This window comes from Electrona antarctica (assembly GCF_951216825.1).
Source record: "Electrona antarctica genome assembly, chromosome: 13".
Taxonomy (NCBI): domain Eukaryota; kingdom Metazoa; phylum Chordata; class Actinopteri; order Myctophiformes; family Myctophidae; genus Electrona; species Electrona antarctica.
Genome location: NC_136794.1, coordinates 22,853,511 through 22,872,623, shown reverse-complemented (window position 1 = coordinate 22,872,623; position 19,113 = coordinate 22,853,511). Strand labels below are relative to the sequence as shown.

The window sequence follows — 19,113 nt, the reverse complement described above, 5'->3', positions numbered from 1 at the left end:
AAGATACAGACATGCAATAAATACAGATAATTAAAATCTAATTAGTACAATAGTGCATGGCTAGATCAATTAAAACATAGCAGCACTAAAGAAAGAAATGTGTATGAATTGACAATATAACATAAAATAGAATCATAAAACAATGAGAACACAGAGTGAAAAAACAATAAAAACCTAAAAGCAGTCGCTAAAATTAGCAATTAAACATGATTTGGCACTGCATTGTAGTGTTTTTGAGTGGTGCAAACCACTCCAACAACCAGCTTTGTCTGTATGTTTGTGTACCTGTGTACGTGTCCGTGCACAGGTGAGCATGGTTACTATGGTCACTGACATTACGTCAGACCACAGCTGATCAGGCTATATAAGACCTTGCACCACTCAGTTCACACAGGTGTGATTTTTTAAGCATATTTCAAGTATTTAAGGCACAGCAACAGAAAGCAAACTTTTTAACCTGCAGGGTGAGCCATGTTTGTGAACAGGTACAGTGGCTACTAGCTCTGGTCCATAGCCAATGATGAATCTTAATGCTGAATGATAAACCACATCCATAGAACATTGTGTGTGTGTGTCTCATCACTGTTGCCTTCCAAGGAACTGAGGAACCTTTTATCCTTTCTGATGGATAACAGCGAGTGGCAACAGGTGCTAGTGCATTACAAAAACTAGAATTACTACAGTAATTTGTATACATAGGATAATATTTCTGCAATTACTGCATTTATAAGATAAAGGGCTCCTCGTCCTTACTATGAAACCAAAGAAATAGAACACATGCTTCCTCAAGAGCTCTCCACAAGCACCCTGCTGCCAAGCTGCCGAGTAGAAAGGAATTGCCGGAGGAATGCTTGAGGGGAGTGATCATATGGTGCTGGAAGGCCGTCTCATGGGTTCAAATCAAGGGGCCAGTGAGGCGCTCCAACGTTGAAGCACTGGGCCCTAGTGGTAAGAGGAAGGACTGCAGGCGGACCCGTGCTTTAACACGTAGGACCATCACTCCCTACGTCACCCATACGTCACCCCGGACCTCAAATTTGAGGTCCGGAGGAGGTACTTCCGGCAGTCTTCCGGGTGCTTCAAAACGCCACTGAGCAACTTCATTGAAATGAATAGCTTGGGGGCGGGGCTAGTGCTCCAGTTCGGTCTCTATCCTTTATATACTCTATGGTTCAAATCTTTCTCTTCCACTCAAAAGCCTACAAGCCTTGACTACATCCTGAGATTTTCTTTAACTCTGAGTGTAAAAATTAATCCTGGTCCATTTTGACACCTTCAGAATTATTAGCGCTCTATGCGGTGTCAAGGATCATTTGCAGATGGCTGTGAAAAGTGATCGCTCTGAGTCTGAACACCGCGTTCAGACGGGCAGATGCAAAGATGCAGTCTACGATTCATTTTCAATGGAAGCCAGCGACATGAAAGATATATATGTGAAGCTACAAATTGAAGTGCTTTTTTTCTTCAGGAATATCAATTCCAGAAGGCCCATGTGCAATTTCTCAGTGCCTGTACTGTCACCTTCACATTGGCATATGTCCTGGAGAAAGAGGAAGAACACTGTGCTCTGTGGCATCTGATTTCTCTGTAATCATCCTAGATCAAAGCTTTTAAGGTTTACTTTGACTGTGGAGAGCACATGCCACCGCAGCCCAAACGGCTTGGATGAAGATTGTTTGCACTAACCACACACTGGAGAGACCGCATCAACAAACTCGCACAGAATGGGATAAACACAACAAGCAATAACCAGATAAATCTTGGTTTTTATTGCTTTGCAGAATTCTGTTTTATCGACTTGTTATTTTCATTCTCTGCCACTATAAACACAGATGCAAAAAAGGCTTTGTGTCTGAGTTTTATCATATCCCTGTTTGCCGATCACCACCAGTAATTAGAGCATACCGTAAAAATGTTAGTCATACTTTATGATAAAAGAAATTTGTCATACAAAACAGAAGCTTTCTTTCTTTTACTGATTTTCCTTTTTAATCCAACAGGAAAAGTAAGGATCTGCGCCATGCTCGTAAGCCTGAATAGGTATACTGTAGGTTTTGTGTAAAGGGAACAAGTAGTAAATTAAATGGGGAGCCGTCTCTTTCACAGTGAAAAACCCAGACAGATGCTGTACTCTTAATACAGACAGCGTCATGCACAAGGCAGTGTGGTAGTTCATAGGGAGAGATACCTTAACCCATTTTGGAAACACGTCGTAGCGCATTTTCATTGATATCAAACGAGAGAAAAATATTCAGATCTTTTTCCTTTTTGTTGGGGGTTGGCCTCTCCTTCTGCACCATACTTCTTGCTGTTTGCGCATGCGCGTTGACGTTCCCTGTTTACGGCTCAGAAAGAATGCCTCGTATCACCTAATCTAGGGAGCTCTCCATGGTTTTGACCAGATGGATATACTAAGCTCTTAATTTCTGACTTCAACATGCCTCTCGTTCAAAATATGAACACGAGGGATTATTCAGCGACTTTATCGTAATCATAGCGAGGTAAGCAAGCAACATTATTCCTCACGGTTTTTGTACAGAACGGAAGGGGGGCTTTCAGAGTAAAAGCTGCCATATCTGCGCGGCACCCCGAGCTGCTATTTTGAAAGAAATCCCAGCGCTGATTGTGTTAAAGGCCTGGTATACAGCAGGGTTATTATAGTTAAAGCGATAATTTGCTTTTTCCAAAAACTAAGGCTTTTGGGAGCACCCCAAACCGTTTTTCGTTTGCTTGATTCAGTATTTAGATATTTGATATTAATTTGATCAGACAAACCCTATTTTATCAGACATTACCCTTCCCATACAAACCCATTGTAACTTAAAACTCCATTCTGTTTTTTTGTATATTTGTATTGTCATTTGTGTGGAAAAAGGAAAATCAATAAATACATTGTTGAAAGAAAGAAACAAACTCCATTCTAACCATGATATATTATATATACTGTATATATATATATATATATATATATAGAGAGAGAGAGAGAGAGAGAGAGAGAGAGAGAGAGAGAGAGAGAGAGAACCAGCACAAAAGCCTCTGTCCAGGCTCTGGACCTGATCAGTGATCACCCCTATATCTCCATTATATGGAGCTGGCTGTTCTGACACTCTGCACTCTGCACTGCAGTCTCTGCACAGTATAAAGAACCAGTTAACTCTGTAAAGAAAACAAGTACTGTACAAACGTATTAGCATGCCTTGACTACAGCTCATTATGAAGCTCAGTGAAATGAATGAAAATGAACAGACTAGAGGTGAAGAAGATGGGTTCTTGAGAATGACATTCAGTGATGTTTAATGAGTGAAAATGCTAGCTGCCTGCCTCATTTGGGCACTAGTGCGCAACTGCGCATATTAAACATTTAGCTGTGAGTCTGTGGAACATTGGAACTTCGGAGGCTGTTTAAACGCAGGGACCCTTGGTCCAGAGATACCTGTTCTTGCAGGCAGACAGAACTAATTTACTCCATGACTTAACACATTTCCCTCCTGCATTAAGAGATTTTTCCTCAATCTCATTCTTTCCCTGTCTAAATTGATAGCAATGTTTAATTTCTATAGAAGAGCACTCTCAGTATGTATTATGCATGACTCACGAAGATTCACAATTAGAGAGAAATAGCCAGCATTCCGAAGTCCTTCTGGTATTTTTAATTCATACAGCACGGATAAACACGGCAGATCGACACGGACGCGTTTCGGCGTCAAGCCTTCTTCAGCGTGTATTTCTTTCTTTCTATGTTTCATTTCTAAACATATACATTAATGCTCATGGTTCAGTGACTTAGAGACAACTACAGAACATACCGTACTGTAGATAACTACAGTATGGCTACTCTGTGAGGGTACCACACATTGCAATTGTAGTACTGTAGCCTATAGCTACTGCATGCTGTCACTGTGAATAAGTCAAATCAGACTGAGAGACATACTTTTTCTTACCATCCAATCTGAACACCTCTGCTCTAAGATATGAAGGTAATATCAATCCAAAAAGAAAAAAGTCCTTGTTTGGGGCCAGGCCTTGGAGAAAGGCACCCTGATTTTGCTTCTTTTTTCTCAAGAGAATTTTGTTATCTCAGAACATATTGGAAAGGCATTCAAAATTGTAGCACGAGGCCGAGCAGGCAAATAAATCAGATTTGAACTGAGCTCCGAGACAGTAAAAGCCTGTGGGGTTTGCCAGCTGACTGAGACAGATTGACAGTCAGAGAGCATCTAGTTTAAGGATTACAGCGGGGCTCTGTTCTGCCAGACTGAGGGGACACTTAAACAGCTCCATCTACAAGGTCCACAAGAAAATTAATTCAGTCATTACCTCTCAAAATGGTCAGTGTGGTACTGACCATGATACTAGATAGATAGAATACTTTAATGGCACTTTATTTATTGGATACTGACACGATATTGACACGATACTGACCATGTCAGTACCGTGGTCAGTGCATGGTCAGAATCATGATCAGCATCATCTTATTATGATGCCAGTGTCATCATGACATAATACTGACTATGAAACTGAAGTATCATGCCAGTATCATTACACTTACAAATCTAGCCAATGTCATTCCAATATAAAAACTACACACAATTCAGAAACCATGCCTCAATTTAATAAAAACAAGTCTAGGATGAAAGAAAATGTGCACTTGAATATACCAGTAAGAAACTGAAACAACAGACCTTATACGGCACAGTTAAGAAGCAGGAGTTAAACTATAAATCTGGTGTACAGATTTAGAGTTGCTGGCCGGCTCCATATATGCAAATCTAGATTATTATCCAGTCTTCTCCAAATATGAAGATCACGACACTGACCTCATCAAACCCTGGATAGCTGTTGAGCTGATCGAGTCATCATTGTGATGTCAGAACAGGCCAGCTACATATATGGAGAGTTACGCGTTTGATAAGGTCAGATCAACATATGGGATGAATTCTATACTGGCCATACGGAGCATGTCTTGAGTGTACGGGGTTTGATGAGGTCAGATCAACATATGGAATGAATTCTGAATTGGCCATATACTGTATGGAGTGTGTCACGAGGCATGACTTCACACTGATTGTGAAGATCTCACAAACAGAACAGTGGTATTGAAAGAGATCTAACCGGCTTTAAGGTGGCAATTTCACTTTTTCTACTGGGATATGTTTGTTGCCTAAAGGTCTTCCCACATCTATTAAGCTTTTATTAGCTACGGTAAAAGTAAGACAGACGCTCAATTCCAAAATCAGTAATAACAGCTATAAAAGAGCTTCTGGTTCAATAAACTGTAGGCGTGTACTATTAATTTAGGCCCACCTAATACCAAGAAAAGAAAAGTGTTGTGTGCTGATGACTGTTGATCAAAAGCCTCTGTCAACATTAATGGTTTAGGTGTACAGCATCTTGTTTGGAGTAAACAGATGGAACAGAAGATTATTTAGTTCGATACCCACAGTATAGCAAAAGAAAATGTATTAGTAGGGTTGTTTGAAAATCGATTCATGTAAAAATCACTATTCTTATACATTTCATACACACACTTATTGTGGCTTTTCATTTTTAAGGGACTGCCATGGAAATAATTACCGGTATGCTTTCTTGCATTTATCCTTTTGATGGTTTGGTGTATTATAATTGTGATGTAATTGTAAAACATTGTCAATAAACATATCAATCAGTTAAAAATCTAATAACTTTCATGTTTTTGAGAGGTGCTAACCACTCCATCGTGGGGCTTTGTGTGTATGTCTATCCCCCTCTGTGAACATGTGGTTCTTATACAGTTATGGTGTGTGCACAGTAACCATTATCATGTCTTCAATCATATTCAAGGGCTTTAGAAATACAAAAATAAATAAACTAACTGCAGTCACTGTTCAGTTCAGCAGGAGGGGGGTGTCTGTGTGTGCGTGTGCGTGTGCGTGTGTGTGTGTGTGTGTGTGTTTGTGCGTGCGTGTGTGGGTGTGTGTGTCACTGTCTAGCTGACACTTGTTAATGTTACTTGCATCAAGGCAATTATGTTCACGATTCGATCAATCGTGACCCCAAGAATCGGAATAAAATGGAATCGTGTGATACAGTGGCAGAAGATTCATAGCCCTAATTCTCTCTCTGTTGGTGAAGCCCTTTTATTTTGACAGACTCGCCCACACACTCCGTGTTGTATTGCCAACACGTTCCCCCACTATGGCATATCATTTAGTGCATGACTAAGTCTGCACTCTCTGCTGTGGCACTAACACTCACTCAGTTATGAATATACTAAGTTACAGGAGACGCAACGCGACGCCCCATAGATGGCTGCAGTGGAGCTCATGGTGGCCAACTCCCTTATTTTGTTCCAGTTTGCATGTACATCTTGGTTCGGGCCTAATCAAATGGGGGTGGACCCTCTTGTAAACAAGTGTAGTGTTTTATTGGGTCGTCCACTCACAGTTAACAGTTTTTTGTATTGAGTTGTGTGTGAAATGTAGAATCCCTCTAGCTACAGTCAGCTCAGAATAGACTGATCAGTGTCATACTAGGGATGAACCAATATAGGTAGGAACCAATTCCCATAAATATATGAAAAATAAGTTCCAGAGCTTTCTTGTGTAACCTCGAACTGCTGTAGCCATGTGGTTTTATTGCTTTTCAAATAAATCAAATCAAATAAAAAAGGTAAAGCTGTAGCTGTGCTACAGTACCCATTGCTATTTAAGTAGCATGTGACATATGGGGGTTTTCATGATTCTGAATCCATAACAAGCATTAGTTTTGCACAAAAAACACTCCTTGGGCTAAAAAATGGCCATAGCCGTCATCACAAATGTGATGAGGTCAGCACAAATGTGATGAGGTCAGCACATTTGGGCACATTTGGGCAAGTGGCTATGGCCAAATTTAATGCTTGGAATGGATTCAGAATCATGAAAATCCCCTAGTTTGACATGTGACATGTCACATAATATGTGACATGTATTAAGTAGCATATTATGCTACTTAATACCTCTTGAGCCCCATTGCCCCCGCGGGCGGGGTTAGGGTTACCTCTGAACAGCGCTCAGCGGGTCAATGGAGACCCAATCGGTCTCCGGTTCCAACTCCGATGTTGCGTATTTTCCCCCTGAACCCCTCTGGGGTTTAAGGTTAAAGCATAATGAAAATTGGAAAATGTTGCCTAGGTTGTGGTGTGGTATATAAATTTCACGATGTTTCCGGCAGAGCATGCCTCTCATTCTGTGGACCTTAATGACCAAATTAATAGGAAAAACACAGGTTCAACTCTATTCCTTGAGCTTTTGGGCCCCTCGACAACGACTTGCGCGTGAGCATGCCACCATGCAACAAGTGGACCCTATTTTCTTTCTTACACAAAGAAATCATGCCACGAACAGTCAACAGTCAACTCTCTTACTATTACTAGGCTTACATGTCAGTAGCCCCGTTTGGAACCTCAGTCTCCATGATAGCTCCGAGATGAGGTTCCGCTGCATATAGGGTCCCGGCAGAGGTTGAGTCCGGCAAAGGTCAGTGAAAATGACCCTTTTCGCAACATCGTATCCAAAAAGTAAAGGTAGTCCGAGACACCTACAGATGTTTGCAAAATAGTCAGCCAGTACTGCTCCCCATTCGGCTACAATGGGAAAACATGGCACAGGCTGACTAAATAAGCAGTTTAAAATTTAAACGCGAGTTTCAAACCATAAAAGGGACAACAGACATAGTTCTCTGACATCAGGGATCTCCATATATGCCCATAGAATGCCTCCTACAGTAGCATATTAAAGTAAAGTATTAAATGTAAAGTAACAAAAGTCTCCATTTAAATCCCTACAATCCTGTACATGAAAAGCTTTAGCAGCTTGCAGAGATTTACATTAATATGCCTGAAAACACTGTACCATTCAGCACACAAGGGTTGCATGAGCAGAATATCTAAATGCAACCATAAAGAACCAAGCCTTCAAAACATCTTTTGTCATCTTAAAATCCGCAGCAATGAGCCAGTATGCTTACTGTATGTCTGCATATTCATTCAGACTTTTGTAACTGTTATCCCAAGGTCAGAGGTTCCATATAAAGTGCACTGTGTGTCTTTGTTACAGCAGTGAAAGAATTGGAGGGTGGGGAGCCTCAAAATACACTCTCTGCCTGTCAAATACTGTTTTGGTCAATTCCATATAAACAGTAACATGCAAACTGCATTGCTATTGCACAGGTAAGCCAAGACGTTTAGAAGCAACATTGGGTGTACAGTAGGTGTACTTGTCTTGTACAGTAGGTGTTTTTTGTCAATTTCTTCAACTGTTCTTAAATGGAATCAGTAATGCTTTCTACTATTGATAGTACTCTCAAAGGGCACCTACGGACGGCTGCAATTCGAAACTGGCCTCTGTAAATTCTGAATCCCCCCCCCACCGCCCACCCCCTTTTCCCCTCACTGTATATTTTTCTTTTCCCTTTTTACCTCCCTTATGATGAATTCCTGTTCTGTTCTTTGACTATATAGAAGTGTATATTTGTACGTCTCTAAATGTTTTGATGAATTGAAGCATTGATGAATGAAGCATTACACTTGTAAACAAGTGTAATGCTTAATTGGGTCGTCCACTCACAGTTAACAGTCTTTGTATTGAGTTTGTGCTTGAAATGTACTGTAATTCTGCAAACTGTTAATAAATATTTCAATCAATCAATCAAAAACTTCAAGTAGCCAAATAGACTGATATGTAAATCAGGCAAAACAATTACATGATACATACAGTATGCTAGAGATCTTATACATACTACTTTATAGGCATATACACCAGTAAGACCCCCTGAGGGCGAGAAGCGACCTCGCCCTAAAGGGAGAGGTCGCATGCACGCATCCGCCTGGGTGACAGCACATGGGCAAGCACTGGCGCTTTGGCATGCTTTGCTGTTTTTCTCCCAGTGTGGAGGAAGAATGATTAGGATTTTTATTGTGATCTCTCGCCCTTGAAATATATAATCCTTGGTTTCTGTTGTGTTTGAACAATAATAGCAATTCAAATCAGTTGTCCTCAAAACCACACCTCCAGTCGCTGTCATAAGAACGGGAGGTGCGCTCATGATCACGGCAGCAGAGCCTGTTTGCCCATGGCACATCAACTATAATTTATGCTTCGTCCCGCGATGGTGTCGCGCACGCAGACCTCTACGCTCACAACAGTCGCATCCGCGATGCGATGTGAGGTTGTATATCAGCTATTCACTGTTGCGCTTTGAATCATAAATGTCTCCAAGGGTGCATCTCACTAGCCAACACACAAGAGGAGGTTGAATGAACTGAAACCAGTGCTCCCCAAAACAACAGGTTTGGAGATCTGTTGGGAATTGATTACATGAAACAGTCACCTGTGTGCCCAGTCCCAATGTTTGTAAACAAATAATTGGTCTATTGGTGTGGATGATATGGAATTGGAATGAAATCTACACAGAGGGCTTCAATGAGTACAATGTGTGATTGTATTAATGTATCCATTTGTAAGAGTGTACAAATGAAATCAACTGCATTTTAACTTCAACTATATTGTCACATCAGGTGTAATAAAATAAAAGTGGGAGAAATGATTTGTTGTACAATCACCCATCACCATTTGCAGTTTCAAGAAAGCGAGAAAGAATAGATAAGGGAAAAAACAGGAAAACAGAAAAACAGAATAAAATAGCAATGGAATGAGGCATTTCAAATAGCAGCAGATACAATCCAAATGTGACAGTCAAAGTGTATTCATGCCAGTACAGCAGAAACGGAGCGCACCTGCAGTCATGTACTGTATAGGCATAATACGCAGAAAATAGTATGAAAATAAATACCATTGCAGTATTTGCTATTCAAAAGCTATGTTGGCTTGGTGATATAATTTAACTAGGGAACAGTATCATACCACTTGCAAGAGAAAAGCAACACACTACATTGAATGTAATGACACAATATTAGAGAAATTAGCTAACACTGAAATTATCAGAGGAGCCACACAAAAGATAGACACATCTCCGGTATCCAAAGAAGCTTTAACAAATATATCACCAACTGAATCGTATGCATTCATTGTTAACCTATTTCAGCTTTTCTTTCTTTCTTTTTATAAAGATGTATATTAATGAGAATATAATGTGCAAAGAAACAAGAAACCTTTTGGCATTTGGTTAATTTTGGCATAAATGACAATGAACTGTTTTTGTTGGTTTATTTTACTGAACAGGTATTTCAATTTATAGGCCAGAAGAAGGTAAGTTGGACTTTTGAAATTGCTCCATTTAGGGACATTTCTGTGGTATTATGTGGCAAACGTTTTGGATAAACAGGAAATTACTTGACTGTCAGACTTGCCAGCAATGCAACTGCATTGTTGTAGTTACAGTCAGACCTTCAGTTGGAACATCACATGCAGTAGCAATGATCATAACAATGATTTTTGCTACAATTGATCTGGACCTCTGAAAAGCCATATCCACAACAATGACCATGCAAACAGACATTGAAAAGCGAATAAATCATTCAGGGAAGCACAATTTGGCTATAGATTCAGTCCTTATTCAGACATGGCCTTTTGAATACAGTGCACGCACTGCAGTGTACTACTGCACTGCCCTAAACCCAAAGACAGTATACAGTAGTAGGAGGCAGCTCAGAAATAGCTTTTTTGCAGAGTAAGGGCCACGTTAAATAATGTCTAGAACATAATGAAACTTTGCTATTGTACTGGGGAATTTAATATGAAAAACTGTTTCAGTCAGACAACTCACGGAATAGATTTAACCAATATTTATTATAGAATGAGAATACAAGTGTGCATATGATATTTATCTTGGCGTTCGGCTCTGCTGCATCTGCTACTCCCTGTTCGGCACGATTAACCATCATAAACATTAAGAGCAGGGAGATAGATATACAATGAACCCCCCCATGGGGAACATAAATAACCCACCGGTGGTGGTGGGGTGGTGGTGGGAGCAAACATCACATGACAACCGGGAACCAAGTAGCCCGCCCAATTGGTCAGCTGACTGCTACATCAGCGAATGACGTGTGGGACTTGCACACACTTATACACCCACATAGAAATTCAGCATGTTGTTATCTTGAGTATAGAATGCGCCTTTGAGCACGGCATGAACTCCCTCGAGTGTGACTGACTGAACTAACTCTGCAAGCTACATGTAATTTATATGAAAACAAACATAGAAAAGGGCAAGGTTTAAGGCAATTGAATATGAGATTGATCAGACACAAGCACTGGACATGGAATACCACAACACAAGGATGAAAAGTGACTTCTTTCTACTAAACACTTCAATGAAAAACTTAGTGGACATACTGAAGGACCACTAACTCATTAAAGCATGGATCCTACCCTGAATAACACAGAATAACTTCTGAAAAGGAAGTGGGATTTGGGCTGTACAGTAGCCTAATAGTCTTGGGTTTAACAAACCACAATAAGAAGGTAATATATCACATTCTGGGGTACTATTTCCAAATGACAAGTGGGGGTGGTAGAGGCTTAAAAATCATCTCTGAAATAACTAGGCCGGGCATTGCCCAAGAGCAAAAGAAAGCAAGCCAATTCTATTGCAGCAGAGGATAAGAAGTAGGGAAACCATCCCTTGTGTAGAGAGAGAAAATTACTTTCAACAAGTTAATCTGTACATTTTGGGGAATGACAAACATCTGTCTGTCTGCTTTTTTATATTGTTTAAATGATAAGAATAAAAATTGCATCTGGGTCTGCAGTTCGATTGCAGAATGATTGGTTTATTTATTTGTCTTGCTACACTGATAGATCAGCTGGATGTTATCAGTTTGTTGGAAAGGCACTGCCTATTTTATATGACCCCTTATCAACTGGTCAATATTATTAAATACTTTTTCAAAAGTGTCTGATAAATGATGTTTTCCATGTTGTACTATTATACATGAACATGTTAGAAAGTTAATAGTGGAATATAGTGGAATAATCCAAATCAAAATGTAAGTGTCCGATAGCAGTTTAGAAATGAGTAAAACTCATATAGCATTTGGTTGGTTTCCATCACCAAGTGTCACTGTCTAATACTGCCTAATACTGACACATACATATTAACTGTATATATGATGATTTTGGGTGTGACAGTACAGTACAGTACAGTACAGTACAGTACAGTACAGTACAGTACAGTACAGGGACCCTCTGGGGACCCCCACACGGTAACTCTGTCATTTCTCAACCGTTTCGGACGCGGGGCGGCTCGCCGGAACCGGCCCGACCCCCTGGGCGCGTTCCTGGGGATCTGGATGTTCCAGGGACCCCCCGGGGACCCCCACACGCTAACTCGACCGTTTCAGACGTGAGTGGCTCGCCGGAACCGGGCTTGCACCACTCACTTCACAGGTGTGATTTTATATTCATAACCAGCCGAATGGCACATAGTTTCAATATTTTACAGTATACAGTACGTTACTTTGGAGGCATTGGGGTAGTTAGTGCAGGGGTAAAGTGCCCAACACCGTGGAGAGAACATAACTATGTTCACGGGTGGGAAGCCTTCAGTCGCTGCATTATCAACTCCTACAGGTTGGTCTGTGCTGCTCAGCAGGGAGTGGAACTGGGAGGGTTAATGGTGTTCCTCTGCATGCATTACGCCCTCCTAGTGAAACTACTCATTGTCAGCTGAGATTGAAGTGGCTGTATATCAGAGGACATGTGGTTATAGCTACACCATCCCCAAACCAATGAGTAGGGGTCAGCACTCGGCTGTGATAGGGATATAATGGGTACAATTACAAAGGGTAAAATGGGTATTGTTTAACCAGATGGGGCATGCATCCCCAACTTGCATGGTCCCTGAGTAGGTCGGGCACCGGTCTAGTTTTCTAGTGAAATATCACTCAGGATTTTACCGTTAGTGTATACGAGTCACACAGAGATGCAGAACCTAACAGATAAAAACGTAGCAGGCTTGTTTTTATTCTCTGCTTCACCTCTTTCCCCTTGTGTTATTCTCATGTATCTATTAAAAAGAAAGGTCCAACAGTCATGGGTGGATATAATATTGATGACATAAAAATGCTGATCATAAGCCCTGCAGCACAACCAGCGCAACAATACTGACAAGACAAATACACTACTGTAGGCTACTTAAAGCATGGCTTGAGAGGTGTTACACTACACCAGACTAATCACACCTTGCAGCAAATGTGATTAGTGGAGGACGAGGTAGAGCCTGGGGAAGGCAGTAAGCACAGAGATTGCGTGACAGTAAGCACAAGCACTTGTCCTATAAAGCCAATAGGATGCACAGATTCTCTTCATGTGGCAGAATGTGAACCAGGATTAGCATTTGATCCGGATAATGATCTAAAAGACCCCCACAAGGAAATGTAGTTACGGTATTGTAGTTATTGTTCACTTGAGGATGGGGTGGCTACATTTCAGGCAGTAAGCATAAATTTGATATCAGTAGGAGGCGGAGCATAGGATACATTTCTTGCGCTCTGACAAGCCTCTGGCTTTGTCTATGTGATATACTCATTGACCCATCAACAACAATGTCCTCATACAGAATAAAGCCAATTTTCATCTGGTCATACAAAGGCCTTGATCATAACTAATCTATTGTCACACTCTGAAATCTCCACATAACAAAGACGCTTCAGTTTGCATCTAGAGACAAATACCCATATTAAGCATTTTCTCATTTTTAAAATGAGGCAAAAAACAAAACTTTATCCAATGTCTTTGATGTGGTGAAATATCTAGTATATATTTGCTTACTTAAGTGCAATCACTTAGCTTACATATTGTACAGCTGAAACTATTTCTCTCACTCACTCAATCAATCAATCAACCAATCAATCAAAAGTCATAATTTATGACCAGAATACTGTTCTTTTCCAAATGGCTGCCAAACCTTGCAGCTTAAAGTCATACTCCTTTAGATGCTTTAGGTTCTTCAATATAGCTATCTTGAAGATTTTTAAGATTTTTTTTTTAGCGTTAGCCTAGTACTTATGCTATACTTCCATGCATGCACATTACAAGTAACATAGTCCAAAGAAAAAATAATTAGCCTGTATTATCAATAGCCGGCTATGCGATATTTTTTTATATCCTATTCACTTATTTACACATTTTGAGCACCTGCCATTGATGGGAACTTTGTGTTTAGACCTACACGTCGATCTGCCCTGCCCCGCCAGCCCCGTTCCCTATACTGTCCTGGACGAACAGATAGCCTAGTCACTGTATAATGCCAATAATGAGCCCTTCCCATCAATATAACATAGACATCACTGTTTGCCTATAGAGCTGAAATAACATCCGAACTTGAAACATAAAAAACTAAAACCAGGTAAGCGATATACCTATATATGGGCTAGTGGAAATGAAATAACAAACAGAACAGCAGGATAAGCTACCGAGGGGCAGTCGGAAGTGGGATATGGGGATAGACGCAGGGGGCTGAATGTCTGTGGAGCGCAGGACGGACAACATTCTGAGAAAACTCGCCAACGCGCCCAGAAGTGGATCCTATAGATATTCTCACACCAGACGCTGGTCACCACAAGCCGGTACAAACAGCGTGTCAGAGAAATAAAGAACGGTTGTTGGTGCGCTTACCTTTCTCTGTAGGGTCTCCATCCCATTCAGACTTGTGGTGCTGATGAAACGCGGCTCGTGTCTGCTTCAGCATCCTAAAAGCGCTATTTGACTGGAGAAAACATGATAGTAGAACCACCGAGCTGACGCAAGGCTTGAAAAGAGAGATGCTTCCAATCAGAGTGTAATCCGATGGATTCTCAACCAATCCGCTTTCAGGAAACAATAAACGCTGCACCGCATGCAGGGTAGCAAGGTAGATTGAGGCTGTGGGAGAATTCCCCCCCCCCCCCCCTCCACCCCAATAAAAACGGACTGGTAATTAAAGTAAACTAACCAAATGATCAGTTAGGCTAGGCCTATACTGCCTATTTGTCATTACAAGCAGTAACAAATACTCAAGCCGAACTTGTCACTTAAAGGACAACTTTAGTTTTTTTCAACCAAGGTTCATGTTTTAGGTTGTTAGGATGAGTGTTATTTATTTTTTTCATTTGCTGCTTTCTTTTGTTTTAGGGATTTTAGCTGTTTTTGACAGGGGGGCGGGGGCATTCGAGCATGGGGCTAAATATGTATTTTTTTACAACATTTTATAGCGATTTTTTTTATTTATTATTTACTATAGTCCTACTAGATCCCAAAAAATTACATCTGGCAACAAAAGATCACAGGATCTACTGAATGTGAAGGTAGCCTACTGGGAAGCCACACTGTTTCATACTGCTCAATATGTCAGTTTGACACATTCAGTAGATCTTTTGTGGCCATGTGTAATTTGTCTAGTAGGACTATAGTAAATAATAAAAAAATAAATCGCTATAACATTTTGTAAGTAAAATACATATTTAGCCCCATGCTCGAATGCCCCCGCCCCCCTGTCAAAAACAGCTAAAATCCCTAAAACGAAAGAAAGCAGCAAATGATCTAATAACAACGTAAAACATGAACCTTGGTTGAAAAAAACTAAAGTTGTCCTTTAAATTGGACCATAATTTAATCTAAATCACTTAGTTTGGGACCGGGCCATAATGGAAGTGGAACCTTGCACTTGACTCACTCGATAGCCTAGTCAGTGGTTCCCAAACTGTGGTGTGTCCCAGAGTAATCTAGTAAGAGTGGTGACACGCTTTGATCTCGCCGCAAAGCGGGTGCCTATGGGCTTATAGTTCCAAACATTGCTCCTATGGCTGGAACTATTCCATTGAGATAGAATGATCACTTCCGCATTCCATTGTTACAATGCGAGTCAACGGGAGTGTCATTACTTTCTTACTAGATTACTCTGGTGCGTGCACCCCTTGTGGTGCGAGCGCCTTCTAGGGGGTGCATGGCATGAAAAGGCTAATGGTGGTGCTATGGTTTTATTTTAAATATATTAAAGGACCACTTCACCACTTTTCAACATCTCTTCATATAATTGGTCCTCACTAATGTTCATGATAAAACACCACCATTTTTTTCTACTCGGTCTGTGTCTCATAGGAGGGCTGTGGGCAGTTCAGACACCCGTCCACCAGTGACATCATCGTTAGACAGATTTATTTTTAAACAAGATTTGTTTTAAAATATATTTAGATTTTTATTATCGTGAGAACTATGGCTTCCATTTTTGCATTGCAACTTTTCAGGAAAAGAAAGCCTGCCGTTTCTATTAGCTTGGATTCCCCATCGATGATGTCACTGGTGGACGGGTTTCTGAACTGACCACAGCCCTCATATGAGACACAGACTGAGTAGGAAAAAAATTGTGGTATTTTAGTGAGGACCAATTATGTGAAGATAAGTTGAAAAGTGGTGAAGTGGTCCTTTAACATATGCCAATATATGGCAAGTATGCAGAAATTAATATAGCCTATGCTGGCATGCTGCATATATATATGCTATATTCAGGTTCATATATGCATATATGTGGTGGATAATTAGGAAATATATGTCTATAGCTAATAGCTATATATAGGGAGGAGGGGGATAGGCTGTGGTAATAGGACTAGCCTCCCCTGCACCTTTGACCATACGCCTGTTTTAGACCGGTTGCATTTTATTTTAAGACTTTCCCCATAATGGATCATGCACATTAAACACTTGCCCTTAACACTAAACTAAAAAATAAATAGTTGATCAACATTCAGTTTTAAATTCTAATTACATCAAATTAATGTCCAATTAAAATTAGACTGTATAGCCAGCCACTCTAGACACTTACCTGCACATTGTGTAAAAGCAATGTTGTCTACATTTCCAATTTATTATTGACAGTAAACATATATAAAAGTGATTCTGTACATATAAGGGTCCACTCAAAAGACAGACTTTTATGTTTTTACCTTTTGTCAGACAGAGGAATGACACATTTCAAATCAATATTTTATTGCCCTTGGATCAGCAATAAAGAAAGTGAACCAGCCTGACAACATGACAGAATCAGGATTTTCTTGTATAAAGCAAGGTATAATAGGCTAATCTAAAAAAGAAATGTTCATTGAAAAATATTTGCCGTTTAAAATAGGATACAAATTTCCAAAACAAACATGGTTAATACCAACCAATTCATTGGATATAGTATATACTGTATATATATTATAAATAAAATATTTCCAAGATCATTTTTTACTAGGCTGCACACCAGGTGCTAGAAAAAGGAAAAATGTAAAAATGTTGAATGGAAAAAAAGCCCAGAAAAAAATAAAATGATTGCAGATTAAAATGACTCCCTCCATGAACTGACTACAGCAACAACAAATTGAATCAACTGCACAACAAATTGACTCGAACTGGAATTAAGCAAAGGGACAAAAAACAGACCTGGGTCAAATACAGTAGAACTTGCAAATACCATTCACTTTCTGCGGTTGACAGTGGTTGACAGTTTCAATGATACTAATATTTTGAGGATCCACAGTTCAAGACAAAGCCCAATAAATATTTTCAAATGCTATTTGTCACATTTCTGATAAATATTAATTTTCCATCCCAACTTGTGCTAGACCCATTCCCCTTCTGACAACTTGTCAAAACCTAAAGCAAATAGGCCTACATGAGACTTGTGGGAAAAGCAAAAACTGTCATTCTTAATTTCTTAAATCATTATGTTGAGTTTAATATGAATTGTTTTCTTCATTTTCTAAATGCTCCAAAATATGAATTAGTATATGAACATAACTGAATCTGGTAAAGAGATTATAAATATTATTTAAACTAAACCACATTGATAGAACGAAAAAAGGTTTCAGGATGTCAGTTCACAACATAACATTATACACTCTCTGTTTCCTCTGCTCTCTAGCCCTCTAGCACTTTCTTTACAATCAGCTTTTCAAACGCCGTTCACATGTACAGTATATACACACGATTTTTCTCTTTCCCACACACTACTTCCCTACTTTTCATGTTCCCTTTTATATCACTTATCTCGATATCGTTCAAACAGACACTCTCTGGCTTTTGTTCAGACCCCAGGTAAGTCCAATTTGTTTCTCAAATCCGATCTGTAGCATAGACTGTCCACATTGTTATTTGCAAGTGATCAAATGGGATTTGTGTCTTCAGGGTTCGGACATTGTCAAATTATCTGCATTGATTGCTTTGGGAACGCCGTAACAACACACTTGTGAGTAATGCTTAACTTAACACTCTGTCGTATGACGGTGTCACTTGCCAAAAACAGAGACCGTTTAGATCGGCTATGTTTGACAAGCAACACGTCGTACGACAAAATATAAATCAAGCGTCGGTGTCCGAGTGGTCAGACTGAGACACATCTTTAGATACCAGTACCTCCCCAATGTCTGCCCAGGGCCTCCCTAGTGGTAACCTGACTCCGCCAGATGGGGCAGCAGAGAGTACACTGGGTTCCCCCTCCTGCTCCCATCTGGGAACTCTCAGGCAGACTTGATGCCCGGTCACAAAACGGCCTGGCCAATCAGCAGCAGCTAGAAGCTAGAAGCTGCTGCTATAAGCTGCTAGAAGCTGCTGCTGATTGGCCAGGCCGTTTTGTGGCCGGGCATCAAGTCTGCCTGAGAGTTCCCAGATGGGAGCAGGAGGGGGGAACCCAGTGTACTCTCTGCTGCCCCATCTGGCGGAGTCAGGTTACCCTAGTGGGGGCGGGGGGGCAGATTGGTCAGGACCGGCCCTGATCAGATATGAATGTCATTTCAAACTACCTAGGAATGTGGTTCAAATTTGAGTCACAAAAAGCGGACTTGATAATGATCTGATTCCATCCGGAATCAGATCATTATCCGGAATCCGGATACGCCAAAAATCAAATCTGCGCTGCCAGTCTGAAGTCTGAACATAGCCATAATTCCTCTGCAGGATGGTTCTTATGCACATATTCTATGGTACTGTTCATTGTCCCATGTCTTGACATGGGATAGCCCCTTTAACCACTTAAACCCTATACATCATTGACCAGGGGGAACCACCAGGGGTTTGTACTTAGCCCATCCTTTTTGCTGTCTACACAGAAATAGCTGATCTACAAGCTCACAACGTGTCGGATCGCATTTGTGAGTGAGCTTGTTTATCAGCTTTTTGC

At 40.5% G+C, this 19,113-nt stretch overlaps 1 long non-coding RNA gene across 1 annotated transcript; it reads right to left on the bottom strand.

The window, feature by feature from the left end:
• Positions 1-16,926: 16,926 nt before the first annotated feature.
• Positions 16,927-19,100, bottom strand: LOC306935401. The gene is made up of 2 exons (XR_013791390.1): positions 18,701-19,100; positions 16,927-18,334 (listed from the first exon to the last, which is right to left on the bottom strand). It is a non-coding gene; the product is annotated as an uncharacterized lncRNA (long non-coding RNA).
• Between the last annotated feature and the right edge of the window lie 13 nt (positions 19,101-19,113).